This window comes from Pinus tabuliformis, chromosome J, assembly GCF_031772625.1.
Source record: "Pinus tabuliformis cultivar Carrire ecotype Pingquan chromosome J, CPIR1, whole genome shotgun sequence".
Lineage (NCBI taxonomy): Eukaryota > Viridiplantae > Streptophyta > Pinopsida > Pinales > Pinaceae > Pinus > Pinus tabuliformis.
This window is the reverse complement of record NC_142295.1, coordinates 1,072,664,112-1,072,685,798: the sequence shown is the minus strand read 5'-3', so window position 1 is coordinate 1,072,685,798 and position 21,687 is coordinate 1,072,664,112.

Here is a 21,687-nt window from a genome sequence, read left to right as displayed (position 1 = left end):
TTATCTAATATTATTATTCATCTATGGTATATGAAGAATCGTAATGTCCTTAGTACAGTCTACATGTAAATTTAAATATTATGTAAAGATCTAATGTGTGGGATTTGCAGAGAAGTGAATGATGAGCATGGTCAAAATGTGCTTAGTAAAGATCTAATACGTGGGATTTGCAAAGAAGTGAATGATGGATATTTATTTGATTATTTAATAAATTTTGGTTTAGGTGATATTCTAATTAATCTAAGTATTATATTATTTGGATTCATATAGATGAAAATAATGAATGGTCTTTTTCCCTTTGATTGATAAATAGTTGACATGGAGGGTTGGCGATGGGGGACAAGCGAGGAGAAGGATTGATGTTACCATGGGATGTGACTGTGAAGTCTTTTTAGATGAAAATGTCGTCCTAAAATTGTAGAAATTAGAGAGATGCACAATAAATTTGGGCATCAACCCAAATAAAATACCATGTCACTATAATAATACATCCTTGTAATGGAGGTGTTGTTGGAACTTCCCAATTTTTTTTATCCTCTTTATTTATACCAAAAGTTACTAATACAGGTGGGAGGCTATAGATTCTTGTGGATGTTTTTTTATTGGTGTACCTTATTCACATCCATATCTCAATGTTCTTGAGATAAAAATTACTCCAATACATGCCCAAAATAGTGAATTGATAACCCATTATTATTATAAAATACTAAAATATCATTTTTTAAATGTAAAAAAAAGCATCACAATGCTCCCTAGTGCATACTCTGTTCTTGCTGTGAGAGCCTAAGGATCCATGCTGGTATGCACAAAATGCTTCTATACTGCATGTATTTGGACTATAGAACTTGTGGGATACATGATAGTGGGACTGTTGATAGTATCCTGATTGGGGGTTTAATTTTAAAAACCATTAAACATTAATAATTTTCTTAATTCAATGAACTCCCCAATGCGTCCATACTATTAGCACCCGACTATTATATATGTTTACTTGCAAAACATATAAGTTTATATTCATATAAAAGATGGCTCATTAATGTGTTTAGGAAACACAAATACACTACGGAAATATGTGTCTTCCACTCGAGGGCTTCTCAACACCTTGAGCATTGGATGGGGAAAATTTAAAAATACACTTGATTATTCCATTGAAGTCAATTCAGTGGCGCCTTTATATATTAGATGCACTATGGTAGGATAGAATACAATAAATTACCATACTAAATTTCATTATCATAATTATTTCCTTACATGCTTCTAATCTTTCCAGAAGCATCGATGTTCACTCTATTTAGACAATTGCCCATTTACAATGTTCTTTTTTCATGATACAATAGTTTCTAAGCTTTTGGAAATGATATCTATTTTCATTTTTACTCAATAGGAAAACCATGACTCCTCACATGAAAGGACACCCAGTATTTTTTTTTGCAAGTTAATGAAATTCTTTATATTATTTCATATCAAAGGAAACTACACCAACGACATAACATTACAACTTTAGTCCAAATAAAATCTAAAAATATAGTGTGTATATATATATATATATATATATATAGATATTATGTTTTAAAATATGAATTATTATTATTTCAATTTATTTTAATGTGATAATTATATTATTATTTTTTATTAAAAAATTTGTTTATAACTTTATTAATAAAACTAAATTTACAATACAATAAATTGAATTGAATTAAGGTATTATTTTTTAATTGAGTTAACATAATATTTTATTATTATTGTTTTTTGATCTAATCTTTTATTTTATTTTATTAAAACTACAGTATCTCTCTCATGTTAAGACGACATTTAAATATTTACATTTATTTACAACCTCTACACCATCTCCCCATATTTTATAGCTTTTTCTTTATTAATTAGGAACAATGTTATATTCTACTTACTAGTGAAGTGAATATTAACAAATTCTAATATTTATGTTTTAACATTATTTTTAACTACATGAAAGATAAGAAAACAAATATTAATTTAAATAAAATTTATTAATTTTATTTTAAGATAGAATTAATAATTATTATTTAAATATTTAAAATTATTATTAATTGATTTTCAAATATTGTTTCCAAAAAAAACTCTATATTCATATAAATATGGATATACATGTTATTATATGGATACACATGTTGTGCTTGATGAAAATTGAGTCACTCAAAAAAACAACTAAAAAACCATTTTAATTATCAGATTACATATTTCATTTTCATTATTAAAGCAAAAACATTCCCACCATTCATAAGCAATATCTCTTTCTTAAGAAGTTTTCTTTAGAAACATTTTATAAGCATTTGCACATTAAACAGACACTGAAAATGATGAGTTGCAAATAATCATAATTAGAATTAGAATTCCATAGTTCCTGTTTTCTATCCATCTCAATATCCACCAACATAGATTTGTTTTAAGTATGGATCTAACATGAACCGAAAGAGATCAAATTTCCTCACTCGCAAACTTTTATAGAGAGCAAAATACAATGTGTTATTTTTCATTGTTTAAATTGTATTCTTGAATGCTATATAGAGTTTATATAGGACCAAATAAATGTTTTAACCATAAAAGCTTAATTTTTTCATCATGTATACCTAATTTTTTAACAGTGATATATAATATATACATAATTAACATTAAAATATTTTACATAACATGTACATCTAAACATTTTATCACCCCAAATTAAAATGGATTTTTATTACTAATATATTTTTAAGTATATGTCAATATTAATTTATATTAAAATATTTTATTAATAATCCACATTGAATATTTTTTTATATACAACATTAAAATATTTAATTTAAACTATTTTTTAAGTTGATTTCTACATAAAAGGGCACCTTTCAACTCATGGACAGATGAATGAACAAACTTACACATCCCCTCATACTTGGTTGTAGAATGAGCCTCTCGGCTTAATAAAAGCTAAAAGAATTGTAATTATTGTCTGGTTGAGCTCTTTATATAGATATTCTTGAAAGAGAAACATTAAAAACACAACAATATTTTGAATTTCATGAAGGAGGAGAAAGACATGCATTATCCACCACAACATTTTGCATTCCTAATTTATCCTCAATTTAGAATCACCTATAAATTGTAATTTGGATATCCCCACCTACTAGCAAAATGAAGATGGAACTCGACCTTTGTATCTAAACCTCTTTCCGTAACATTTGAAATATAAAAATAATAACTAATCATCAAAAATACACTTACACTACATTTGAGTGAAACATCTTCACTAGCCCACAAAATATCAAGTTTAACTAAAACACAATTGAAATTCATGTATCGTATTTTTTCCCTTACATAATTTCACTATAAAACTAGTTAATACCTCTTGTGAGAAAATTGTATCTAAAAAAATATATGAATGATGAACCCACCAAATGTTAAAAATCTAAATACCATAAAATATCCCTATATCTTTTGTTGACACCTAATCATAGTGATTGGGTGAACAGTTGTAATCAGTGTAAATAAATAATAGAAGAAATGGAGAGTCATTGGGAGATGAACTAAACAGTGACTCCCTCTTGTATATAATAATGAACAACCTGAATGAATAAATCAATCACATTTGAGGAGTTACCTCCTGGTCTAACATGGTATCAGAGCTCAGGTCTATAGGTTTAGGCATTATGCATGCACCTTTGTAACTCCTCTTTGTTCTGTCTCTTCTACTTGTCAGATCTACCATTCTGGCCAGCTTGGCAGCTCTGACGCTGACGCTTCCACTGGTCTGACAGTTTCATCAACAAAAATTCCTTCCTGTGACATGTTATTCATTGACTTGAATGTTTCTGTAGTGTTGCCTTCTCTGCCACACTGCCAATCAGTTCTGATCCCTGTTACTCTGATGTAACAATCGTTGAAACACCTCTGGGCCACATTTGGCCTTTTCACCAGAGGTTTTCCTTTGCTACTTCAATTTTCTTGTGTGTTATACGATTTAAACACCATTGAAGGGTTGTATAAACTAACCACGATACACGGTGATTGTCTTCAATTAGAGATTGGATTCATTCATGCAAGTCGGAGGATCGTAACATGTCTCCATAGTTGTCCTGAAAATCCGTAACTAAAATATTTGTTGGGAATTAAAGCTACTAGGCTCCAAAATTCTGGGAACTCTATTCAGATCAGCCCAGTTTCCTTTCTCTCTTGTTGAAATCGCACCTCATGGTATATGGTGGTCAACACTGTGGTATTAATACTATCAACTTAATGGACTAGCGATAATGGAGTATGGTAAGAGTGTTGTATACTGCGGAGTCCGGTGTTGTATGGACAATAATATATAAGCGTTGTTTTCATATATAATGATGTCTCCCATTTTTTAATATATGAGAGTGCAACTTTTAAACACCAGAAGTGCATTTTTATATATTGGTAGCAGGATAATTTTTTTTTAAAATGCATTCATTGATATCTATTGTGCGAGTGTTTCTCACTGGGAAGGAAAGCTATCCAGAATGGTCGAGGAAAATCAAACACACTCTCATTTTTAATGAGTTGTGGAAAGGAGTGTGTGTTGGAAACGGAGACAAAGAGCCAGAACAGCATACCTCAGACAAGGAATTCACCATTTGGGAAATAAGAACAGCAAGGCTTATGCATTGATTGCAGCATTAGTAAATGAAGAGGCGAGTCACCATATTTTGCCATTTTCAAATGCTTTCGAAGCCTTACAAAAACTAAAGGAACTCTATGAATCACACTGTAATGCCCCACTTAAATCTTATCCTACAAATTTTGTTAATATTTACATTATCTGAAAATATTGAGAAATATTGGTCTAATATAAAATTCATGATTTCCATTATTCAAATTCCCCATTTACCTTCTCAAATTGAATATTAGGTAGGATATGGTCTCCTTCCATTATTTCAAAATATATGTATTCATTTCACATTCCCCAATGTACCCTCACATTTACTAAGGAGAAGACATGGTCCTCTCCATGTAATTACATTTCACATTCCCCAATGTACCCTCACATTACCTGGGAGAAGACATAGTCCTCTCCATCTTATTTTCAATATATATATATTCATTTCACATTCCCCAATGTACCCTCACATTTACTAAGGAGAAGACATGGTCCTCTCCATCTTATTATATATATATATATATATATATATATATATATATATATATCATTTCACATTCCCCAATGTACCCTCACATTTACTAAGGAGAAGACATGGTCCTCTCCATGTAATTACACCTCACATTCCCAAATGTACTTTTCAGATTTACTTGGGAGAAGACATGATCCTTTCCCATTAAATTCTCAATTTTATATTCATGTCACATTTCCAAATGTACTCCTAGCTTACTTGGGAGAAGAGAAATCAACTGTAAGGATGGATGAGAAGTTAATGAAATTAATGAGAGGTGGTTGAGATGGAGAAGGGAAGGAGGGTATAAAAAGGGAAGGGGGAAGGAAGAAAGGGGGAGGTTGGGGGGTCTTGCTTAGGATTGTGGGGGTTGGTTGTGATTGTTTGGACTTGTCATGATTTTGGGAGACCTTGGAAACCTATGGAGATTTCTTGGTGTTATAGGCATTTTTGGGCACTACAACCCCAAGCATAAATGTCCATAAACTAAGGGCTTCTAAGTCCCTAAAGGTGTTGTTACAACCCCTAAAGGAACAAGGTCAGTTGATTACATCATCTCCCAGAAGTTCTCCATGAAAAACTACTCAGAACTAGTCAAAACTGTATCATTTCACTTGCTCCATGGCCAAGGTGCAATGCATCTCACCTTGTGCACACGGGAAGTGCGTTGCATTTCAAAAATCCCTTCTATGGGGTGTGATGGACGAGAAAAGACAAGTGGTGGAGACAATTTGCGAGGTGGATGATCATGGAATCTTCCAGAAACTTCTCCTATGACACTTGCCTCTCAAAATCGCCCAAGGATGAGTAAGAGATCAATGATATCTCCAAGTGGAATCACGAACTATCAGAGAGAAGACACTAATCAAAAACCCAGAGCTGACTCACACCTCTGCAAATATCTATATATAGATCTCTCATCCCAGAGATCCAAAAGGTTGGAGGCTGGAATTTTGCATATTGTAAGGAATTGCTGTTGGTTTCTTGAGACAATCATCGTGTTGGGTGATCTAAGCTTTGTATGAGGTGAAGAAGGGCTTACTTGCTGAGACGATGATGCTGGGTCAGAACAACTGGTTGTAACTCCCTTGGCTCTTTCTTATTTATCAATAAAAGCTATTCAAGTTTTCCTCCATACTCTTGTGTCATTTATGTTTTATACATTTGTATGGTCAATTTACATCTGATCCTAGATTGTTTATGATTATAGATCCATGTTCTTGTATAGTGTTATGCTACTGTGATCTTACAGGTACTTTGTGAAGCTGGGCGTACAAGAGAGCAAGTAGCGAAAGACTATCAAGAGAGAGAGGAATCGAACTAGGAGATTAGCGCAAGATAGAGGTTGGTCTTCTTTGTTCTTCTCTCATCTGTGTTTCATAAAGGAAAAATGAAAGTAGCTTTACTTTGTTTGTTTCTAAGGTAGCTACCACACCTTAGTGGGATAAGCAGTTCTGTGTAGACACTTTTCCCCGTAACAAAATGGCGACTCCACTGGGGACGAATTAGTTTGTTTGTTTATCTTCCTTGTTGTTTATTTTATAAACTTACAGACGGAGCCTGAAGTCGAGCCAGGTAGCTTTCGAACTGCATAAATTCCGCTTCAGTCAATCTCTGAGATTTGTTTATGACTTAAACAACTAATTCACAAACTCTCTAATTGCCCTCGTGGTAGCTCTTAGAACCTCCTTAGATCTACCCCTGATTATTGCATTACTGATTACCATTTGCTCGGCCAAAACCCATGAACTGAACTGCAAACTATGACCCGGAACCCAAGCAAAGTCTCGTCTCTGGCCCAGCGCAGGTACTGTTCTGTGAATCTAAAATTCAGCGCACTTCCCGAGTGTAGTAGGTGCACTGCATTTCAAATTCCCTGTGTTACAGGTGTGCTGATCAGACTAGGCATTGTTCAGTTTTGGTTTCTGTGATTCATTCTTTTCAGTTCTATTCATGAGTTTTACTGTTTGTAATTAGTATATCTCTGTTTGAAACCCCTTTCCTTGCTGATATTCCGCCTCCATTGTGCAATGTTTTTGTGTATTTGTTGAGTCATTTTCAGTTCTCCTTTGCAAAAAGTAACGTAATTGTACTGTCGTTCCTTGATTTGAAAGTGTCGCAAGTGTCATTTTCAATCATTAGAGAGAGTTTGGTTGCTCTTGATAGTCGATTACCCTGTTGCTATTGTATTTGGTCTGAATTTGTTGTTTTTCTAGTGTCGAAAGCAGGTATTCATTTCCGAATCGTAAAGTGTTGTGATTGTCTCCATTTTTTATTTTGAAAAGAAACTTGTTAGTAATTGTCGCTTGAAAAGTAATTCAGATTTGCGCATTAGCTTTCTTTTTACCATTCACATACTAAGAAAGACGAAAACAAATACATGCATGTGCATTTGCATTTAGACTGTTTGATTGGTTTGATTTAGGACAGTGCATTTATTGTGTGCTCTTTGCTCTTTGTGAAATAATACTACCTCTCTTTCCTTAGTAGCTAGGATTTTCATTGCATAAAGAAGATAAAAGACTGTTTATCATCTTAGATTGCATTTTAGGAATTGTACATCTACATCTCGTGGTGAACCTAAAAGGCAAATTTCTTAAGCAAGATCAACTATAAAATAAATTTAATGAATCTAACAACGCTTTGGAACCTAACGCACAACATCTAGAAGTCTAGGCTAGAAACGTATTCCCGCCTGGTAACTGTTGTTCTCACTGATGGTTGGGTGATTCCTCCACTTTGAGACGATAAGTGCCAGTACGGACTTGTGCTCGCACGTACCGTCGAGTATATTTTGGGAGACCACAATAGGCTTAATCCTTTATCCATAAGAAGCCGTGTCTGTTGCCCTATTGATCGCAATGCACTGAACACAACATTCGGGAAGATTGACTGCCGTACCGTAAAAAGTATTCTGCAGTTTTGCGATTGGTTTGGTAATCCCTCTGCCTAGATTTCCAGAGTAGTCCCTTTCGTTCCTTTTGAGACTCCTTAACAGAAAAGGTCCATCTGAGCACTTGTCACTTCAGGTTCATTAAAAATCGAAGGCGACTAGAGTCATCTTTTGTTTTTTCTCGACTCTTAAAAATTGAAAAAACAAGTTGTGTCAAAGCGTCTAAAATTTATTTTAATCGGAATAACATCACTGTTCCCTCGTTGGTCTTAGAAGTTAGTCTCTCTTCATCGCAAGTTCTTGTAGAACCGCTAGAAAATCTTTTGGATAGACTAGATATGTCTGAACAACCGTCGACATCCAGGACTGTGTCATCTGACACAGCAGCAGCAGAGCCTCCTGCTGCTACTCCAATGATGTTTGCCGGTATACCATCTGTCCCGGCAAGTTATCAACAACAAGCCAGAGTCCAATCAGGGATTGTTTTGACGACATGGTCAGTTCCTATTTCTTCATCCATATTATCATCTGGTATTTCTTATGTTGAAACTCAACAAATTGATCCAATGTGTCTTCATAGGCCAATCTACCCTTTAAGTACTGGATTTCCACCATATGGAGGGAAGTATGCCTTTTCATTGTTCCCTCTCGGAGAACAACCATATGGGAGTTTACAACAAAGTTCAGATCAAACTAGAATTACATCCAGCGGTTGGGTACCAATACTGCCTCAGCAACCAAGGGTTGTATATTCAATGCAACCAGTCCACCCTGTGTCGAATATTCCCACTATACCTGCTATGGTGACTGCATCGCAAGTACAAGCGCTACCTGTTGTATGTCAACCTCAAGTTTCTCAGGTTGCAATACAACAGCCTCTTGTCTCAACGACTCAATCACAACCTCAGGTTAGTGCCTCCTTATCTGGAGCGACTCAGGCTCAAACAAGTACTATGACTCCTCATCTTGGTCAATCATCCAGTATTGGGCAACAGCAAATGGTCCAACAACCATGGCTAGTTCAATCTCAACAACCGCAATTCCAGCAATCATATCAAGGACCTGAGCAACAAGTCTTTGTAAGTAATGGGCAACCGCATTTCCAAAGTGGTTATCAACGACCATATTATAATCATTATGCCCATAAACCTTGTCAAACTTGCTAGCATAAAATACATTATGCTGGTATGCAAAGACCCACTGCTCAGGCGATTCCATCTTATCCTGGGTATGCTTCGCCTAACCTGAATCAACAATTGCCCTTTGTAGCAACTCTAGAATTACCAGATCTAAATCGGATGACGAATGATCCAATTGCTTATGCCCCTTGGTGGCCAGCGATTCCACATAAACTTTCGTCAGATATTCCTAAATTTAATGGAAATCCGGGTGAAGACCCATCGAATCATGTGATGACATTTCATCTGTGGTGTTCATCAAACACCCTAAACGATGATTCGATTAGGCTTCGCCTTTTCCAGAGGACGTTAACTGGTCCGGCAGCAAAATGGTATATTGAGTTACCCAGAGCTTCGTTTGACAACTTCAGTACCCTAGCCACAACCTTTTTAACCCATTTTCAGTTACCGATAAGGTACAAAATGGGAACAAAACTTCTTACTAATTTCAAACAAACAACGCCCACTCACATATCTGATCATATTCATGAGTGGCGACGTCGTCATAGAATGGTAAAAACGTATGTTCCTGATTAGCTTTTAGCTGAATGGTTTATTAAGTCTTTGTTACCTTCCATTACAGAAGATGTGGCAAAAGGGGGAGTCGTCAGTGAAGAGCAAGTTATTGCTCATGCACAATATTTGGACTTGATTTACACTCATTCTAGCATGCTCTACGATAAAATACCTGACGCGCCCAGACCAGAATTCTCGGTCCCTCCTCCTCCTAAATCAAACAATGACTCTCATGCCGGCGATGGCGTGATTGGTATGATAGACACGAAATCGAAAAAGGCTACATCTAAGAAAGCCCGTAAGATTTCTGATCAAAATGCAAATGAAAAACTTCTCGCCTCGGAGGTAAATGTCGTTTCAACCGACAAGGGCATACAACTGAAGCAACCAGGAGGCAAGAAGAAAAAGAAAGGGAGAAAAAAGAAGCAGGATGAGTCATCTCCTGAAAAACCTTCTGCAAACCCTTCTGGGCAAAGGAAACCCCTTGCAGGGTGTCAGATATGCGATGAGGATCATCGGACGAGAGATTGTCCACATAAAGCTGAAGTTAAGAAACTCTTTAAGAGTTCAAAAACCTCAGCAGTATTGACTGATCCGTTTCCAAACCCGGGAACCAAACTGGTTGCTAATCAAAATGCTTCCCGATCCCAAGTTCTTATGTTGTCTATCTCAAAACAAAAAAATGATGCTTTGACAAGGAATAAAGATTACGGGAATCCGCAGCTGTCGAATAACAAGGCTAATGAACAACCTAGTAGTTCAACAACAACTTTGACCAAAGTTGTGCCACCCATCATTCCTGAACCAATGATAAAGTTGCCAAAGGGAGTAGTACACAAATCGACATTTAATCCTCGTGCAAAAGTAGCACAGAATTATAATATAGTAGAGGACCTGGCCCAATTGTCGTCTGCTATGTCGAAACTTGAGGTATCGCAAAATTGCCTCTCCCAAAAGCAGGATCTATTATCAGTAATAGGTGGGATTGACCCAACGGATTCCAATCTTGTATCCTTTAATCACAAAGGATATGACCCTCAGTTACCAGCTCAACTAGCTTTCCTTATTCAAGTGAAAGCCCTCAACAAAACTGTTCATCGAACAATTATTGATGAGGGGGCATCTACATGTATTATGTCAATGAGTTGCTGGAAAAATTTAGGCTCACCACCCTTGTCGTGATCGTCAACGATGTTAAAAGCATTTGATGGATGATCATACACTCCATACGGGATTTTAAGTAACTTGCAAGTTGAACTGGGGGGAAAAACAGTAGAAATTGATGTTGAAGTAATCGACAGAAACCTCGATTACAACATCCTACTGGGAAGGCCCTAGATATATGCCATGGCCGCTATTGTGTCGACCTACTTCAGGAAGATTGCATTTCCCTTTCAAGGAGGAATTACAATTGTCGACCAACAAACATTTCTCCCCAACAATTCACAAGTTACGGGAAGCATTCCAATGATCCATGGAAGCAATCATTCGCTTCAAAATATTCGAGTAGGCCTCCTAAAAGACCCAGCCTTAATGGGTACTTTTGCCCTACCGCCTCCGAGTAATTTGGCGGAAGTGGCCACAGTGCAAACCTGCAATATGAAATCTTCTATATCTAATGGATTCAGAAGATTCCTAAACATTTTGTCAGCATGGATCATCGCCATTTTAGAAATATTGTAGCAATCAATTTTCTTGGCTTGGGGGGCAAACCCAAATCAATGCTCATTGAGTGTTTGGATAGATAGGTCTAAGGAATATGGCACCTCTTCAGATCCTTGGTTGCATGTACATACTACAGACGAACGAATCATTCAATCAATGATGATAGGAGAGGCACAATGGGAAGATTATCACCATCACTCCCATCTCCCGGATTACCGCGGAGATTATTCCAGCAACCTTAAGCATCCTTCAGTTTTTTATTTTCTATCCAATACTGTAAATATGATGGATTATGAGGATAGTTCTTTTACTGTGTCAACCTCATTAAAAAATGAAACAACTCTCTTTCCAAATCGAGTCTTTGATTACGATCTCGTAAAATCAAAGTCGAGTCTTTTGAAGACCTCGAAGGTAAACCTTCATTCCAACCACCGAGTTGAATGCAATGGGGAATGCACCTCGATTTGCGTTATTATGCTGGGGGCATACAAACTTATCACGAGCAGTGTTACTGCAGGGTTCAAGCTCGTTAAAAAATAAACCCGCATCGAGCAGTTTTAGCACATAGTTCAAGCTCGTTAAAAAATAAACATAAGTCATGAGCAAATGTTTCTCCCCGCATTTAAGCTCATTAAAAAATGAACTATTTCCTGGTAAATAACCATCGTGAATGTAGTACTTCAGCCTTTAAAGCCTTGGTCGTGTTCTCATCATCACCTCCACTCTGTATTGGCTGATCATTCACCTCCATTTGATTGTTTACCCCTTTTGAAGAACAGCTCCGAAGAGTGATCCCACTAGCCATCCTTGTAACACCGCCGTGATTGGAAAATTCCAAACCTTACCTGGAATCAGCTGCTACCCAATTTTATCACTCGTTCCTCAAAATATGAGTCTCCTTTAAGCTCTTTTCAACTGACTCATAAAATATGAAAAGATTGCCGAGCCATTGGCCTCTCCAGCTCGTTAAAAGGACCGGAAGTGCTATCCCTCCTTTAGATTTTAATCTTTTTGGACCTAAGGGATTATTACACAAAAAGATCGAGCGCTTGTTTTGTTCGGCTCATTAAAAGTATCGAAAATTCATCCCTTCTGTATTGTTTTATACTTTTTCGGACTTAAGGGATTAGATGATGAAAAAGGAATTTTGGAGTTTCCTTTACGTCCCTTTTCAGACTCTCTAAAATTGAAAAGAACCGAGTTATATTTGTCGTTAAACTCGTTAAAACTTAATAGCAACAAACTTGTCCATAGCAGACGAGAACGAGTTTCACTATCGCTAGGCCCGTTAAAACATAGCGATGGGTTTGCCCAAAGGGAAAATTATAGAACAAGCATATGTTATCCTCCTCAAGCTTGACAAAAATAAAGAGGTACTGGTCAGCAATGACTGGGGAAAAATTGGGAAGAAAACTTGAAGAAATTTTGTTGGTAGCAAGTCTCTCTTGAACATGACACTTTCACTCCGCATCCGAGTCAGGTTAGGTTGTTTCATTCACCAGTCACATCACCATGGTCCCATCACACCATCCACATTTGGGGTTAATGCTACCAATCCATCACGTCAGTGTCGCCGATATGTTCAAGAGAAGTCATTCAGAGAATTCACCTGTGTCTCACCCACTACAATACATTTACACTCCATTCTTTCATGACCGCCACCCTGAACCTTATATCACCAGATCGTTTTCACCTCCATTAAAATCATTTGCTCTATTCCGTGTCATTGATGTGGGATTCATTAAGGCCCTCCTATGACGGATCGCTTCTTGTCGACATCAGCTCATTATCCAAGAAGTCGATCTAGGAACACCCCGTTCAGTACTTTGAAGCTTGCATGCCTCAATGGCAAGTTTCTCACTTCCAGCGACAGGTTTACATCAATGACCTTCGACCGAAAGATTTTGTGTGGTGTTCGACGCCAAGTCCTTTATTCACACCACGTGAATTGTACTGCAGTACCTTGAGGGTCATTATCATTATCGGTGATTCCTCTCGCGCCTGTTAACAACTTACATCATTGGCTGGTAATCAGGCGATGTCTTTCCATGTTCGACTCTAGAACATCTCTCACATGGATAGACTTGTACTTCGAGTAAAAGATCGAACGAGATTGAAGACCCTGGATGTAGTTTCATCCATCCGGGCTGTGATATATATTCAGGGAAATAAAGACATCAAATGTACATCATTGCTGCACAGATAATCATCGAATAAAAGGGATGATGACTCTACCAAAATCATCAGTCTACACTAAGACGATTGTCTGTCTCATGTTCATGGAAAATGAATTTATAAAGTTGAGCATGGGAATGCCCACCTCAGCTAGATCATGAAAATATTATGAAGATAATGTATTGTATTGTATCTTATTACAGGTCTCCTTCCAGTTTGAAAGAACTTCAGATCCTCATGATAAAGCATTTCACCCGACATCAAAAAGATTAACGACCTCATGCTTTAGGGGGCAACTGTTATAGACATTTTTGGGCACTACAACCCCAAGCATAAACGTCCATAAACTAAGGGCTCCTAAGTCCCTAAAGGTTTTGTTACAACCCCTAAAAGAACAAGGTCAACTGATTACATCATCTCCCAAAAGTTCTCCATTAAAAACTACTCAGAACTGGTCAAAACTGGATCATTTCACTTGCTCCATGGCCAGGGTGTGATGAATCTCACCTTATACACAAGGGAAGTGCGTTGCATTTCAAAAATCCCTTCTATGGGGTGTGATGGACGAGAAAAGACAGGTGGCGGAGATAGTTTTCGAGGTGGATGATCATGGAATCTTCCAGAAACTTCTCCTGTGACACTTGCCTCTCAAAATCGCCCAAGGATGAGTAAGAGATCAATGAGATCTCCAAGTGGAATCAAGAACTATCAGAGAGAAGACACTAATCAAAAACCCATAGCTGACTCACACCTCTGCAAATATCTATATATAGATCTCTCATCCCAGAGATCCAGAAGGTTGGAGGATGGAATTTTGCATGTTGTAAGGAATTGTTGCTAGTTTCTTGAGACAACATCGTAGTGTTGGGTGATCTAAGCTTTGTATGAGGTGAAGAAGGGCTTACTTGTTGAGAGGATGATGCTGGGTCAGAACAACTGGTTGTAAATCCCTTGGCTCTTTCTTGTTTATCAATAAAATCTATTCAAGTTTTCCTCCATACTCTTGTGTCATTTATGTTTTATACATTTGTATGGTCAATTTACATCTGATCCTAGATTGTTTATGATTATAGATCCATGTTCTTGTATAGTGTTATGCTACTGTGATCTTATAGGTACTCTGTGAAGCTGGGTGTACAAGAGAGCAAGTAGCGAAAGACTATCAAGAGAGAGAGGAATTGAACTAGGAGATTAGCGCAAGACAGAGGTTGGTCTTCTTTGTTCTTCTCTCATCTGTATTTCATAAAGGAAAAATGAAAGTAGCTTTACTTTGTTTGTTTCTAAGGTAGCTACCACACCTTAGTGGGATAAGCAGTTCTGTGTAGACACTTTTCCCCGTAACACTTGTGTTTGAGAGGAGGAAAGTATTGTTATCTGGTTTTGCACATTCTTCTTGAGGACACACTATATCTGGTTGGACTTGGGCACGGAGGGCTAGGGAACCTGTGGAGGTTTCCTGGGCTAGGAATTTGTTTCCTAGTTGGTTGGGAGGTAAAACTGGTTGGGTCAGTGAGAAGGAGCGTTCAGCAGGAGCTATAAGACAAAGGTATCATCATCAACCGCCAGAACAAGTATTTTTCCATGGACTACTCTTGTTAAGTTGATATCAATGGAATGCTCACCTTAATTTATGTTGCTTATGATAAAGTGATAAGATGTTAAATGTTTAAAGCTATGTGAGAAGGTCAGCAAGCACCTTTTATTACTTTTAAAACAATAGGAAAATAGATCTATTAGTGTATAATAGATTGAGGCTCTAATAATAGGAATCAGGCCCTTACACATGGTATCAGAGCCTAGGTTCAAAATCTGGACCTTACAGGCTTATTGTCATAGCCAATGGAAAAACCTCTACAATTGTGGCGAAGTCTCATGGGTAGAGGGCCGAGAGGAAAAAAAATAATAAAAATGAAAATTTGCCCAATTTTTGCACTTGCAAAGCCTTGCCTTGCATATGCATGCTTTCTGCCAATCATTTTATAATGAATGTCCCACCTGCAAGGAATCGGCTAAATTAAGCCAAAAAGAACATTGACAACTTTGGCTGATGAGTGGGAGCCTCGCTGTATCTCAAGCCCTAGAATTGGATGGTTTCAAAGAAATAGGAAAAGGCATGTGCTGCTACCCAGGAAGAAATAAGTAAGCAGCAGGAGATATCATTGTGGGCATAGACTTCTGAAGTAAAGATTTTGCAACATTCGTTTTAGCTCGGACATTTTACACGAACTCCTGCTGATCCACCCCAGAAAAGTGAATTTATCTTCAATGGCAGGGGATTTGATCCCCTGACCTTTCTGTCGTCTCGATTTCTAGACTTTGAACTACGAAGGTCAGAGGAATTCGCTATATGCACCACAGTTTAAGATATCAGACCTCTTCCCCGCAATAGACTTGTCGTGCCTACTGCATGTTATAAATGTTGGAGTCGAGTTTTTTATGTCATCCTTTAAATTTGAAGGTCCTTCGTGTCGGAATCCTGTAAAATGAAAGGCGAGGTTTGTATTAAAGGAATTTTGGTTATTTCTTGGGTGTTGAAAATAAATCTTTGGTTGATTCTTGGATATTTAAGATGGAATCTAGTTCCTGTAATCACTCTTTAAATCTTAACCTGCGAATCGCATGCATACTTGTCTAGTTGTCTTCTCTTGTTCTTCTGTTCAAATCGTTGTGCTCAAGAAAATGCATAGTTATCTTTTTAACGAAGCTGTCATTTTGCTGAAGCTGTGCATGCGAGCTTTAAAAAAAACAGTTGCATTTAGTACGCACGGAATGGCGTATTCATTCTCTTTGCCGTAAATGCTGCAGTTCTTAAAATGAGGAATACATCGGCCAATACAATGTCCGCAAAATAGCTTTAATTGGAGCCACTGTGAGGTTTCCTCTAATGCCTAGCAATCCACTGTACTGTTAGCATCTGCGTAGAGATATTATAGTCAGCATGTAAACTTTTAAAGCTGGAAATCCGAGTCTCTGTTAATTAAGTATGTGGTTCGAAACTCTTGGCTTAGGCTACTTCCTTGTCAACGCTGCAGACATTTATGGATTTCAATATATTCATTCCATTTTCTTCAAGTCCGTAGAGAATACAATGTTCTTAAAGGACTGTACTCGTTAACATTCCCCCTACTATTTCTGGGATCCAGATATAGGGGTTCAAGTAGTGAGTCAATTGTTGCCAGTTATAAGTTGAAACTTGTGCCAAGCAAAGCACTCGTCTTACATTTTCTTAGCCCAAGCACTTTCTTGTTCTTTGCTACTGTGAGAAGCTCATTAAGGATCTCCTTACAGTTTTGCAGATCTTCGTGCTTTCGAATTACTTCCCTTCAGGAGAACCGGACAAAATGCCCCATGGAAGAATTTCTGCTAATGTCATTCGCCTACTGTGAGTGTGATGATAGACATGGGCAATTTCTTGCTCAATCGAACAGTTGACGGGTTTCTCAATATTGGAACTGTGGGTGCTTTGCACATGGTTGTTGAAGAGACTTATGGTATTTTGAGTAAAGGTCAAATTTTTAGATCCATTGTTGTTTTTGAATAAATTCTCTTGTTTCTCTATCTGAAGAAAATGCACATTCTTGTTGACTGCATATATTAGCAAAAGATGAGACTTGATCTTTGAATAGATGCAGTGAAATTTTCTGCGTACTTTGTACTAAAACCCTTAAAAAGCTGAGAATTTTCATTGACTTCCAAGGCCTGAATAAACTGACAGTAACAGATCCATTTGCGACTCCATTTGCTGATGATATCAAGCAAATCCCTTGTTGATATCAAGTAAACCCCTTATTTTTGTAATTTGAATGCAAAAATACAGATTCATTTGAAAGCTTTGTTCAGTAAGGAGCATTACACTTTCCTTCTGGCTTTTTACAAGAGCACTCTTGTAATGGAGAAAAAGAGAGAAACAAAATGAAAATATAGAAATTTTAGGCTGGGTTGACATTGCTGTATGTTTAGACAAGTCGTGTTGTCATTGAAAAACTATGATGCTTCTTGTGATCTTCTTTTAGGGAGAATAACGTGTCATGTAAATACTAAATAGAAATTGGATAGCCAGTCAAAAGTATGTAGACTTTTTTTTGTATTTTTTTAACTACTATTCTTTCACGTCTCCAGTAGCTTTGTCAAGTATATAATTTAAGTCACATTTAAATTGGTCAAGTAGAGCAGGTTGATTCAAATGAAATTCACAGGCTTTGCAGTTATCCATGAACAATAATTAGCAACTAAGATCTAGAATTCATGAGTAAGATCTGGAAGGAGCTCTTTATGTTGGTGGGAAGTACAAAACTAATATGTGTACCGCCTGTTATCTCTAAACAGATGGGCCAACAGAGATTGCTAATATATGTTTAAAAGAACATCCAAAGAGTTAATGGTTACAGTACCACTTACCATGTGTTGACCAGATTGTTTCCTTTAATTGACCTTTATGGCTATAAATCTTCATCAGCTTGTTCCAACCGTCAATTATCAAGGAATGAAACACCTGGTTCACATAATTTGAAAGAGAAAATTAAGAACGCCCAAAATAAGATGTAATATCAGGTAGACGTGGAGACTGCAACATTATGAACTAAACTGGGTACAACAATAGTTACTGTGTGTCCACCAAAATGATTTCTTTGATTTCCGTTTATGGTTACAAACTTTCATTTTGGAGTCTTGTTGCAATGGGGTTAATGACAACAAACAGAAAATATCACTATTAAAAGAGCATGTTCAACAAGCTCTAATTCTTGTGTAGCAACAGGTAGACTTCCACATTGTAGAAATATATTTAGGATGGTGTTTGGGCTTATGAATAGCTTTGACTCCATTAGCATATCATGGCAAATTGTCCTTGATATTTTATTCTACAAGGTCCTAATCTCTCCACTCGACTTTTGCACAGGGCTTGAATGCTCTTAATATATTTCTTGAGAATGGCTGCTAGAATTGGTTCTTTAGCAATCATATTTATTCTTTTGGTATTACGTTATTAAAGGGAACTGTGAAGATGTCTCAGATTCTGTGGTCCTTGATACCCACCAAAAGTGGGTTGAACAACCCGTAGGAATTTTTCCTTTTGCCCCATTGACCAGCCAACCAGGCAGCTTCTCTCCTCCACACGTGCGAAGAGCTGACTGTACTTTTCTGTTTTCTGCGTTGACCAAGTTGCACCAAGTTTGACTGATTTCTTCAAGACTGTTTTGGGCTAAATTGGACTGTTTTTGGAGGCCAAATTGACTGAGTTTAACCAAGCTGATTTGGAGAAGTAATTCTGCTGATTTGACCAGTGTTGACTGTGCATTGACCAAGTTTGACTGATTTCTTCTTGACAATTTTGGGCTGATTTGGACTGTTTTTGGAGGCCAAATTGACTAAGTTTGACTGAACTGGCTGGTTGCGGTTTTGGTTTGGCATTTTCTTAATACACTGATACCGATAGAGATTTTATTCTAGGAGATGCTATATAAAGGGATAACATCCATTCTTGACTTTCACACCCAATTATAGGGCTTATGCATGTTTGTATTCATTCCTTTGATTGCAACATGATTAAGCTGTCATCAGTTAACAACTATTAGCTATCATATAAATTGAACCCCTTGACTAATTGTGGGCCAAGATTACAAGGCTTTTGGTATTCGTACTTTTGTGAGAATCCAGCAACCCTTGTATACTTTAAAGTTAAGAGATCTCTTACACCTTAGGTTCTTAGAAGGACTTCTCCCCAAATTAAACAGAGAAAAAAAAAAGGCAACTAGCATTCGTAACATTTGTTCTTTTTCAATGACTTACAGAGATGCATTTCATGCTACTTAGAAATAGAAATCCATTAATGTACAGACATTTGATGTTATAGGATGTGGTTCTCCACACTTGCAATATGGCACACTTAAAACAATGGTTAGAATTAGTGTATGTTTGGGTTGGTATTCCAGTTTCCATGGCACATTCTATTTGTCATCCTTGTAGTAGCTTGCAATGAATTCGGGATTGTGACACTTGAATCATGGATTGCCTGCATAGTGGATAATTCTGACATCGTTATGAGAACTCATATGGCCAGTGCCAATACCTCCCCATATTCATGAGTCAGCACTATGCACTTTTGCCTCTCCCAACACAGTGGTATGGCTTAACACAATGTTGCACCTCATCTATACAACCTCAGCACAAGATGACTCCTTTAGTGCTAAGCATAGTAACAATATGTAATAAGTAATAAAATTCATTGTTTTGGGTACTCTCATCATTTCCACCTTGTGGGGATTGCGGGCTTCAAGGTGGGGTTTATTAATTTAGTCCCCAGCAAGAATTGTAATCTCTAGAAAAGATGTAGATTCTCTTTAAGGTTGGGCTAGCAAAGACATGTTGGTGCTACTTGTATATGTGGTGAGGGGTTGTTTGTATAGTCCTTGCTTAAACCACTGGTTTGTACTCTTATCACTTGAGATATCTTAGTTACATGATATAAAATGCATGTTTTTGAATAGTAAAATCTCACCAAGCAAACTCCTCTTGCAAGGAAAAGGAGGCAGTTGGTTAAGGCTTGTCTAGAATGTATCAACTTCATAAAAACATGACAAACTTTGTTAAACTTGCTTGAAACTCACAAAATTGGCTAGACTCGATTAAAACTCAGTTGTATTCAATCAAAACTTGGCTATACTTGTTCAAAACTTGACAATTTTTGGGCAAAAATTGGATTTCATATATTTTTAAATTTGGTGGGGTTTTGTGGAGTTTTTACCAAGTTTTCTTGAGTGGTTAATGTTGAATTGTGTGCAACTAAGGGAGAAATTTCCCTAGAAAACACTCTATGAGTCAACCCCTTTCACCCTTGAAGCGAATTATTTCTCAAGTGCAAATTATTTTTATAAGTGCCAAAGTTATTTCAAAATTGTTTTATAAAGGTATTTTGACATGTGCAAAATAAAATCACTTAATTGATCTATTTCGATATGTGCAAAAATGGATCACTCTAGGAGCTTCCAAATTTCTAATTCAAGTTAGGGATTTTGTCTCAAAGATTCCTATATATTGAAGAGAAGCCTTCATTTGCAACACATCGAGTTCTCTCTCTTGCTTTGGTGATCTAGCTCTCGCATTGGTGATCAATCCCTCACATCAGTAAATTATCTCTCTTATTGTTAGCATATCTATTGTGTATTTGCAGATATTTAATTATCAGTGGCAAATCTCTTATCATCGTTGGCATATCTCTTATTATCAGTGGCAGATCTTTTATCATCATTGGCAGATCTCTTATTATCAGTGGTAGACCTCTGATTATGAGTGGCAGATCTGTTGTCATCACTAGTGATCTCTTTCGCATTGGTGATAAAGCCCTTGCATCAATATTTTATCTCTCACTGTAGCCTCAAGATCACAACATGGCTTAAGTAGCTTAATATGCTTGACAACTTCTTTCAGGAAACTGGACTTGGTAATGCTTTCTACTTTCAAGTAATCATCCAGAACTGCATTCAACAGCAGCCTAGCAGTGAAATTCTCTACAGATTCTTGTAATAAGCATGAGACACAATATTTATATGAAAACTTTAATTGTTGAACAATGACTTTTCGAAAGTTAAAATAAAAGTTACTTCCCGCTGCAGTGTTTGTCGCTCTATCAGTTTCAGATTGATTCAAAGCTGTGTCGTCCAACACCAGCTCTAATAACTGAGAAGGTCACACAACCAAAGCTATGGCCAATGTCAAAGTTTCCAAAGCATTTGGTTGTACTACAGGAGAAATTTTCCTTCCTAATAAACACAGACTCTGAAGAAACTTCTGATCAGTAACTTGTGCATTCTCCTTACCTAACGCAGGCAGCAAAGCATCAACTAGATGTAACTGCTGATAACCTTTCAAAAGATACATAGTGTCTACTAGATCTGTTTTTCCTAAATGGTTATATGTATTTGGGTCAAGCTCAATAATATTTCCAGACACAAAACTTCTAAGATCTTGTATAAAGCGTTGTTTGAATATTGATGATGCCAATGAAAATATCTTCGCAATTTTCACTGTTAGTCTCATAAGCTCCTTTATAGTTTAACAATCCACTAATGAAAAAGTAGTTTTCCGTGGATAGAAAATAATTTGAGATATTAAATTTACA